This window comes from Xenopus tropicalis, chromosome 3 (assembly GCF_000004195.4).
Source record: "Xenopus tropicalis strain Nigerian chromosome 3, UCB_Xtro_10.0, whole genome shotgun sequence".
Classification (NCBI taxonomy): Eukaryota; Metazoa; Chordata; class Amphibia; order Anura; family Pipidae; genus Xenopus; species Xenopus tropicalis.
Window position 1 is genome coordinate 135,730,002 of NC_030679.2, and position 7,500 is coordinate 135,737,501.

The 7,500-nt window shown below is 52.8% G+C and overlaps 16 non-coding genes across 16 annotated transcripts; 5 read left to right on the forward strand and 11 right to left on the reverse strand.

Annotated features, from left to right (window-relative positions):
• Nucleotides 1–277: 277 nt before the first annotated feature.
• Nucleotides 278–350, reverse strand: trnaf-gaa. The gene has a single exon. It is a non-coding gene; the product is annotated as a tRNA-Phe (tRNA).
• A 711-nt stretch (nt 351–1,061) lies between these two features.
• On the forward strand, nt 1,062–1,148 carry trnay-gua. The gene is given in 2 exon segments: nt 1,062–1,098; nt 1,113–1,148. It is a non-coding gene; the product is annotated as a tRNA-Tyr (tRNA).
• Nucleotides 1,149–1,470: 322 nt separating this feature from the next.
• On the reverse strand, nt 1,471–1,542 carry trnag-ucc. The gene has a single exon. It is a non-coding gene; the product is annotated as a tRNA-Gly (tRNA).
• Nucleotides 1,543–2,386: 844 nt separating this feature from the next.
• trnaa-agc lies at nt 2,387–2,459 on the reverse strand. Its single transcript has one exon. It is a non-coding gene; the product is annotated as a tRNA-Ala (tRNA).
• Nucleotides 2,460–2,765: 306 nt separating this feature from the next.
• trnaf-gaa lies at nt 2,766–2,838 on the reverse strand. The gene has a single exon. It is a non-coding gene; the product is annotated as a tRNA-Phe (tRNA).
• Nucleotides 2,839–3,307: 469 nt separating this feature from the next.
• Nucleotides 3,308–3,380, forward strand: trnam-cau. Its single transcript has one exon. It is a non-coding gene; the product is annotated as a tRNA-Met (tRNA).
• A 76-nt stretch (nt 3,381–3,456) lies between these two features.
• trnay-gua lies at nt 3,457–3,542 on the forward strand. The gene is given in 2 exon segments: nt 3,457–3,493; nt 3,507–3,542. It is a non-coding gene; the product is annotated as a tRNA-Tyr (tRNA).
• Nucleotides 3,543–3,863: 321 nt separating this feature from the next.
• trnag-ucc lies at nt 3,864–3,935 on the reverse strand. The gene has a single exon. It is a non-coding gene; the product is annotated as a tRNA-Gly (tRNA).
• Nucleotides 3,936–4,181: 246 nt separating this feature from the next.
• Nucleotides 4,182–4,253, reverse strand: trnae-uuc. The gene has a single exon. It is a non-coding gene; the product is annotated as a tRNA-Glu (tRNA).
• Nucleotides 4,254–4,777: 524 nt separating this feature from the next.
• Nucleotides 4,778–4,850, reverse strand: trnaa-agc. Its single transcript has one exon. It is a non-coding gene; the product is annotated as a tRNA-Ala (tRNA).
• A 307-nt stretch (nt 4,851–5,157) lies between these two features.
• Nucleotides 5,158–5,230, reverse strand: trnaf-gaa. The gene has a single exon. It is a non-coding gene; the product is annotated as a tRNA-Phe (tRNA).
• Nucleotides 5,231–5,698: 468 nt separating this feature from the next.
• trnam-cau lies at nt 5,699–5,771 on the forward strand. The gene has a single exon. It is a non-coding gene; the product is annotated as a tRNA-Met (tRNA).
• Nucleotides 5,772–5,847: 76 nt separating this feature from the next.
• trnay-gua lies at nt 5,848–5,933 on the forward strand. Its single transcript is given in 2 exon segments — nt 5,848–5,884; nt 5,898–5,933. It is a non-coding gene; the product is annotated as a tRNA-Tyr (tRNA).
• Nucleotides 5,934–6,254: 321 nt separating this feature from the next.
• On the reverse strand, nt 6,255–6,327 carry trnag-ucc. Its single transcript has one exon. It is a non-coding gene; the product is annotated as a tRNA-Gly (tRNA).
• Nucleotides 6,328–6,572: 245 nt separating this feature from the next.
• trnae-uuc lies at nt 6,573–6,644 on the reverse strand. Its single transcript has one exon. It is a non-coding gene; the product is annotated as a tRNA-Glu (tRNA).
• A 524-nt stretch (nt 6,645–7,168) lies between these two features.
• On the reverse strand, nt 7,169–7,241 carry trnaa-agc. Its single transcript has one exon. It is a non-coding gene; the product is annotated as a tRNA-Ala (tRNA).
• Nucleotides 7,242–7,500: the final 259 nt, after the last annotated feature.

Sequence of the window (7,500 nt, forward strand, 5' to 3'; positions counted from 1 at the left end):
CGACAAACCTCAACTTGGGCAGTTTTTTCAAGCTACGGCGGAGTCTGTGTTGCTCGTTACGAGTACAGTTTGGCCTTTGCGGATGTCAAATGTGCTCAGGTCTTCCCCAAGGGCAACGGAGGAGGTATTTTCTCTGACGGCGACCTACTTAGCAAGAGCAGGGGGCCAGTCTTCCATATAGCACCTTAACAATTATGTGGCTTAATTACGCCTTTGCTTGCTGCTGATTGGCCTTCATCGCGCCTAGTTAAACGCTCTCAAAATCCGCGGCTCCACCTGCCGAAACCCGGGATCGAACCAGGGACCTTAGATCTTCAGTCTAACGCTCTCCCAAACTGAGCTATTTCGGCACAGCTGCAGCCGGCGGCAAGCGCCCTGCTAAGGCGTGGGCCTGCAGTCCCAACCTTTGGTTTGCCGTCTATCGCAAGCCCCAGCACTGCGGGTGCAGCGGGGGACTGTAGGTTTAACAGAGCAGTCCCTAGGTCGCTGCTTCAACTCTGGCTCCAAGGACACCTTTTTCCAGTTTTACCACATGCTGCTTTCCAAGCAAGTTAAACCACCAGTTGCTTAAAAAGGCTTCGAGTAGGGCAACAGACTGAAGAATACGGGGGTTTTCGGAAGAGCTCGACATGGGCTCTTGTTCTCTTTTTTGCTCCACCCTAAGTTTTAGAGGTCAAAATATCTGTCCTTTTGAAAGACTTGCAAAATGCACATTGGCTATGCCTCGGTCTGTTCTCTTTTTTGCCCACCCTAAGTTTTAGAGGTCAAAATATTTGTCCTTTTGAAAGACTTGCAAAATGCACATTGGCTATGCCTCAGTCTGTTTATGACATAAGTCACTGCAATTTTTGTAAGGGGGGGGGTTATGCAGTAGAGCACACCCAGGGTGGACACCAGACACCGCCGCTTGCAGCCTCGTTAGCGCAGTAGGATAGCCGCGTCAGTCCTCATAATCTGAAGGTCGTGAGTTCGATCCTCACACGGGGCAGACTTTTGAAGGCTTCGGCTTCTGTGGGTTTCTCAAGAGAACTGTCACCCCTCTCCGTCGGCGCGCCTTCCCGGCCTCCATAGCTCAGCTGGTAGAGCGGAGGACTGTAGGGGTGATATCAGCAATCCTTAGGTCGCTGGTTCAATTCCGGCTCGAAGGATGCTTTCTTAGAGCTCGCGCTGCCCGTTCCGGTGCTGCTTTCTTACTTTTTGTTTTGTTTTCATTCAAGCCAATCCTGCGTACAACTTAGAAAAAATGAAGAATTTTAGCATGATGCACACAGTGAGAAGACTGCACAGGCTGTAATGCAGACACGTTCCCACTGCAAATCTCCTCTCTGAAGGTTGCAAAGGACAGATTGGAAGCGCTTTGCCCTGTACCCTGCATGGGCAGGCATGGCTGCAAGGTGGCGACATCCGCTGGGTCACTATGGCGGCAACCTTTTTAAAAAGCGCTCGTCCGTGCCGCAATAGAGGACGCTGTGCGTTGGCCGGGAATCGAACCCGGGTCAACTGCTTGGAAGGCAGCTATGCTCACCACTATACCACCAACGCCATAGGCGCTCTGGCGGGCGCAGGTTTCTGTGACAGCGGATGTCTCAAACGGAAGACGCTCTTAATGCAATAAGGGCGCTCAGTCGCAGCTCTGATCTGGGCTCTTTCACGTTCGTTCTCCATACCCACCTGTGGCCTTTAATCGCAACAAAGGACAAGTTGCACACCTGAGCATAGCAGAAATCTTTTAGGCACTGGACCAATCAATGGGCTCGCCAAGCAGTTTGGAATAGCAAAAGCGGCGCTTCCCATAACCGGGAGTCGAACCCGGGCCAACTGGGTGAAAACCAGGAATCCTAAGCGCTAGACCATATGGGACCCTGGGAGCCCGGCGCACCGTGGTGTGCATTTAATCACTCGGGAAACGCTCTTCTGCCCGCATGGTGGGAATTCTCAAGGAACAGCTTTGCCTCTAGTTTGGAGGATGACCCAAATAGGGAATTGCCTTGGCCTTTGCTTGAGAACCACTTTAACCCCTTGGCAATTTGACACCGTCCATAAAGGATTTGCAGTTTCCAGCCCTCGGTGGTCTGTGTCGTAGCTCACTGTAGAGAAGAAAGCGCGATTTCCAGTACTGCACGGCCTTTTGGGCTGCACAACAGCTTCTTACCACTCTTCTTTGGGTGCTTGCCCTCGGTTGTGCAAGCAGCAGCCGGTGCAGTAATGGAATGACGCTTTTTCAGAGGGTTCTGTCAACTCCCATTTACTCGGGTAAGAAATGAACGTTGCTCCACGCTGTACAGGACAAGAGGTCTGAGGGACGTTTCCACTCCTCTCTCTTTTTAAAAACACTAGACAGAAGCGCGTTGCGGCCCGCCCACCCGCTCTGAAAAGAGCCACCTCCTGGAGGATGCGGGCATCGATCCCGCTACCTCTCGCATGCTAAGCGAGCGCTCTACCATTTGAGCTAATCCCCCTCACGGTGCAGCGCCAGCACACAGGACCTCCGACAAACCTCAACTTGGGCAGTTTTTTCAAGCTACGGCGGCGTCTGTGTTGCTCGTTACGAGTACAGTTTGGCCTTTGCGGATGTCAAATGTGCTCAGGTCTTCCCAAGGGCAACGGAGGAGGTATTTCTCTGACGGCGACCTACTTAGCAAGAGCAGGGGGCCAGTCTTCCATATAGCACCTTAACAATTATGTGGCTTAATTACGCCTTTGCTTGCTGCTGATTGGCCTTCATCGCGCCTAGTTAAAACGCTCTCAAAATCCGCGGCTCCACCTGCCGAAACCCGGGATCGAACCAGGGACCTTTAGATCTTCAGTCTAACGCTCTCCCAACTGAGCTATTTTGGCACAGCTGCAGGCGGCGGGCAAGCGCCCTGCTAAGGCGTGGGCCTGCAGTCCAACCTTTGGTTGGCCCGACTATCGCAAGCCCCAGCACTGCGGGTGCAGCGGGGGACTGTAGGTTTAACAGAGCAGTCCCTAGGTCGCTGCTTCAACTCTGGCTCCAAGGACACTTTTTCCAGTTTGCCACATGCTGCTTTTCCAAGCAAGTTAAACCACCAGTTGCTTAAAAAGGCTTCGAGTAGGGCAACAGACTGAAGGAAAACGGGGGTTTTCGGAAGAGCTCGACATGGGGCTCTTGTTCTCTTTTTTGCTCCACCCTAAGTTTTAGAGGTCAAAATATTTGTCCTTTTGAAAGACTTGCAAAATGCACATTGGCTATGCCTCAGTCTGTTTATGACATAAGTCACTGCAATTTTTTGTAAGGGTGTATGCAGTAGAGCACACCAGGGTGGACACCAGACGCCCGCCGCTTGCAGCCTCGTTAGCGCAGTAGGTAGCGCGTCAGTCTCATAATCTGAAGGTCGTGAGTTCGATCCTCACACGGGGCAGACTTTTGGAAGGCTTCGGCTTCTGTTGGGTTTCTCAAGAGAACTGTCACCCCCTCCCGTCGGCGCGCCTTTCCGGCCTTCCATAGCTCAGCTGGTAGAGCGGAGGACTGTAGGTGTGATACAGCAATCCTTAGGTCGCTGGTTCAATTCCGGCTCGAAGGATGCTTTCTTAGAGCTCGCGCTGCCCGTTCCGGTGCTGCTTTCTTACTTTTTGTTTTGTTTTCATTCAAGCCAATCCTGCGTACAACTTAGAAAAATGAAGAATTTTAGCATGATGCACACAGTGAGAAGACTGCACAGGCTGTAATGCAGACACGTTCCCACTGCAAATCTCCTCTCTGAAGGTTGCAAAGGACAGATTGGAAGCGCTTTTGCCCTGTACCCTGCATGGGCAGGCATGGCTGCAAAGTGGCGACATCCGCGGGTCACTATGGCGGCAACCTTTTTAAAAAGCGCTCGTCCGTGCCGCAATAGAGGACGCTGTGCGTTGGCCGGGAATCGAACCCGGGTCAACTGCTTGGAAGGCAGCTATGCTCACCACTATACCACCAACGCCATAGGCGCTCTGGCGGGCGCAGGTTCTGTGACAGCGGATGTCTCAAACGGAAGACGCTCTGAAATGCAATAAGGGCGCTCACGTCGCAGCTCTGATCTGGGCTCTTTCACGTTCGTTCTCCATACCCACCTGTGGCCTTTAATCGGCAACAAAGGCCAAAGTTGCACACCTGAGCATAGCAGAAATCTTTAGGCACTGGACCAATCAATGGGCTCGCCAAGCAGTTGGAATAGCAAAAGCGGCACTTCCCATACCGGGAGTCGAACCCGGGCCGCCTGGGTGAAAACCAGGAATCCTAACCGCTAGACCATATGGGACCCTGGGAGCCCGGCGCACCGTGGTGTGCGTTTACTCACTCGGGAAACGCTCTTCTGCCCGCATGGCGGGGAATTCTCAAGGAAACAGCTTTGCCTCTAGTTTGGAGGATGACCCAAATAGGAATTGCCTTGGCCTTTGCTTGAGAACCACTTTAACCCTTGGCAATTTGACACCGTCCATAAAGGATTTGCAGTTTCCAGCCCTCGGTGGTCTGTGTCGTAGCTCACTGTAGAGAAGAAAGCGCGATTCCAGTACTGCACGGCCTTTTGGGCTGCACAACAGCTTCTTACCACTCTTCTTGGGTGCTTGCCCTCGGTTGTGCAAGCAGCAGCCGGTGCAGTAATGGAATGACGCTTTTCAGAGGGTTCTGTCAACTCCCATTTACTCGGGTAAGAAATGAACGTTGCTCCACGCTGTACAGGACAAGAGGTCTGAGGGACGTTTCCACTCCTCTCTCTTTTTAAAAACACTAGACAGAAGCGCGTTGCGGCCCCGCCCACCCGCTCTGAAAAGAGCCACCTCCTGGAGGATGCGGGCATCGATCCCGCTACCTCTCGCATGCTAAGCGAGCGCTCTACCATTTGAGCTAATCCCCCTCACGGTGCAGCGCCAGCACACAGGACCTCCGACAAACCTCAACTTGGGCAGTTTTTTCAAGCTACGGCGGCGTCTGTGTTGCTCGTTACGAGTACAGTTTGGCCTTTGCGGATGTCAAATGTGCTCAGGTCTTCCCAAGGGCAACGGAGGAGGTATTTTCTCTGACGGCGACCTACTTAGCAAGAGCAGGGGGCCAGTCTTCCATATAGCACCTTAACAATTATGTGGCTTAATTACGCCTTTGCTTGCTGCTGATTGGCCTTCATCGCGCCTAGTTAAAACGCTCTCAAAATCCGCGGCTCCACCTGCCGAAACCCGGGATCGAACCAGGGACCTTTAGATCTTCAGTCTAACGCTCTCCCAACTGAGCTATTTCGGCACAGCTGCAGGCGGCGGCAAGCGCCCTGCTAAGGCGTGGGCCTGCAGTCCAACCTTTGGTTGGCCCGACTATCGCAAGCCCCAGCACTGCGGGTGCAGCGGGGGACTGTAGGTTTAACAGAGCAGTCCCTAGGTCGCTGCTTCAACTCTGGCTCCAAGGACACTTTTTCCAGTTTGCCACATGCTGCTTTTCCAAGCAAGTTAAACCACCAGTTGCTTAAAAAGGCTTCGAGTAGGGCAACAGACTGAAGGAAAACGGGGGTTTTCGGAAGAGCTCGACATGGGGCTCTTGTTCTCTTTTTTGCTCCACCCTAAGTTTTAGAGGTCAAAATATTTGTCCTTTTGAAAGACTTGCAAAATGCACATTGGCTATGCCTCAGTCTGTTTATGACATAAGTCACTGCAATTTTTTGTAAGGGTGTATGCAGTAGAGCACACCAGGGTGGACACCAGACGCCCGCCGCTTGCAGCCTCGTTAGCGCAGTAGGTAGCGCGTCAGTCTCATAATCTGAAGGTCGTGAGTTCGATCCTCACACGGGGCAGACTTTTGGAAGGCTTCGGCTTCTGTTGGGTTTCTCAAGAGAACTGTCACCCCCTCCCGTCGGCGCGCCTTTCCGGCCTTCCATAGCTCAGCTGGTAGAGCGGAGGACTGTAGGTGTGATACAGCAATCCTTAGGTCGCTGGTTCAATTCCGGCTCGAAGGATGCTTTCTTAGAGCTCGCGCTGCCCGTTCCGGTGCTGCTTTCTTACTTTTTGTTTTGTTTTCATTCAAGCCAATCCTGCGTACAACTTAGAAAAATGAAGAATTTTAGCATGATGCACACAGTGAGAAGACTGCACAGGCTGTAATGCAGACACGTTCCCACTGCAAATCTCCTCTCTGAAGGTTGCAAAGGACAGATTGGAAGCGCTTTTGCCCTGTACCCTGCATGGGCAGGCATGGCTGCAAAGTGGCGACATCCGCGGGTCACTATGGCGGCAACCTTTTTAAAAAGCGCTCGTCCGTGCCGCAATAGAGGACACTGTGCGTTGGCCGGGAATCGAACCCGGGGTCAACTGCTTGGAAGGCAGCTATGCTCACCACTATACCACCAACGCCATAGGCGCTCTGGCGGGCGCAGGTTCTGTGACAGCGGATGTCTCAAACGGAAGACGCTCTGAAATGCAATAAGGGCGCTCACGTCGCAGCTCTGATCTGGGCTCTTTCACGTTCGTTCTCCATACCCACCTGTGGCCTTTAATCGCAACAAAGGCCAAAGTTGCACACCTGAGCATAGCAGAAATCTTTAGGCACTGGACCAATCAATGGGCTCGCCAAGCAGTTGGAATAGCAAAAGCGGCACTTCCCATACCGGGAGTCGAACCCGGGCCGCCTGGGTGAAAACCAGGAATCCTAACCGCTAGACCATATGGGACCCTGGGAGCCCGGCGCACCGTGGTGTGCGTTTACTCACTCGGGAAACGCTCTTCTGCCCGCATGGCGGGAATTCTCAAGGAAACAGCTTTGCCTCTAGTTTGGAGGATGACCCAAATAGGAATTGCCTTGGCCTTTGCTTGAGAACCACTTTAACCCTTGGCAATTTGACACCGTCCATAAAGGATTTGCAGTTTCCAGCCCTCGGTGGTCTGTGTCGTAGCTCACTGTAGAGAAGAAAGCGCGATTCCAGTACTGCACGGCCTTTTGGGCTGCACAACAGCTTCTTACCACTCTTCTTTGGGTGCTTGCCCTCGGTTGTGCAAGCAGCAGCCGGTGCAGTAATGGAATGACGCTTTTCAGAGGGTTCTGTCAACTCCCATTTACTCGGGTAAGAAATGAACGTTGCTCCACGCTGTACAGGACAAGAGGTCTGAGGGACGTTTCCACTCCTCTCTCTTTTTAAAAACACTAGACAGAAGCGCGTTGCGGCCCCGCCCACCCGCTCTGAAAAGAGCCACCTCCTGGAGGATGCGGGCATCGATCCCGCTACCTCTCGCATGCTAAGCGAGCGCTCTACCATTTGAGCTAATCCCCCTCACGGTGCAGCGCCAGCACACAGGACCTCCGACAAACCTCAACTTGGGCAGTTTTTTCAAGCTACGGCGGCGTCTGTGTTGCTCGTTACGAGTACAGTTTGGCCTTTGCGGATGTCAAATGTGCTCAGGTCTTCCCAAGGGCAACGGAGGAGGTATTTTCTCTGACGGCGACCTACTTAGCAAGAGCAGGGGGCCAGTCTTCCATATAGCACCTTAACAATTATGTGGCTTAATTACGCCTTTGCTTGCTGCTGATTG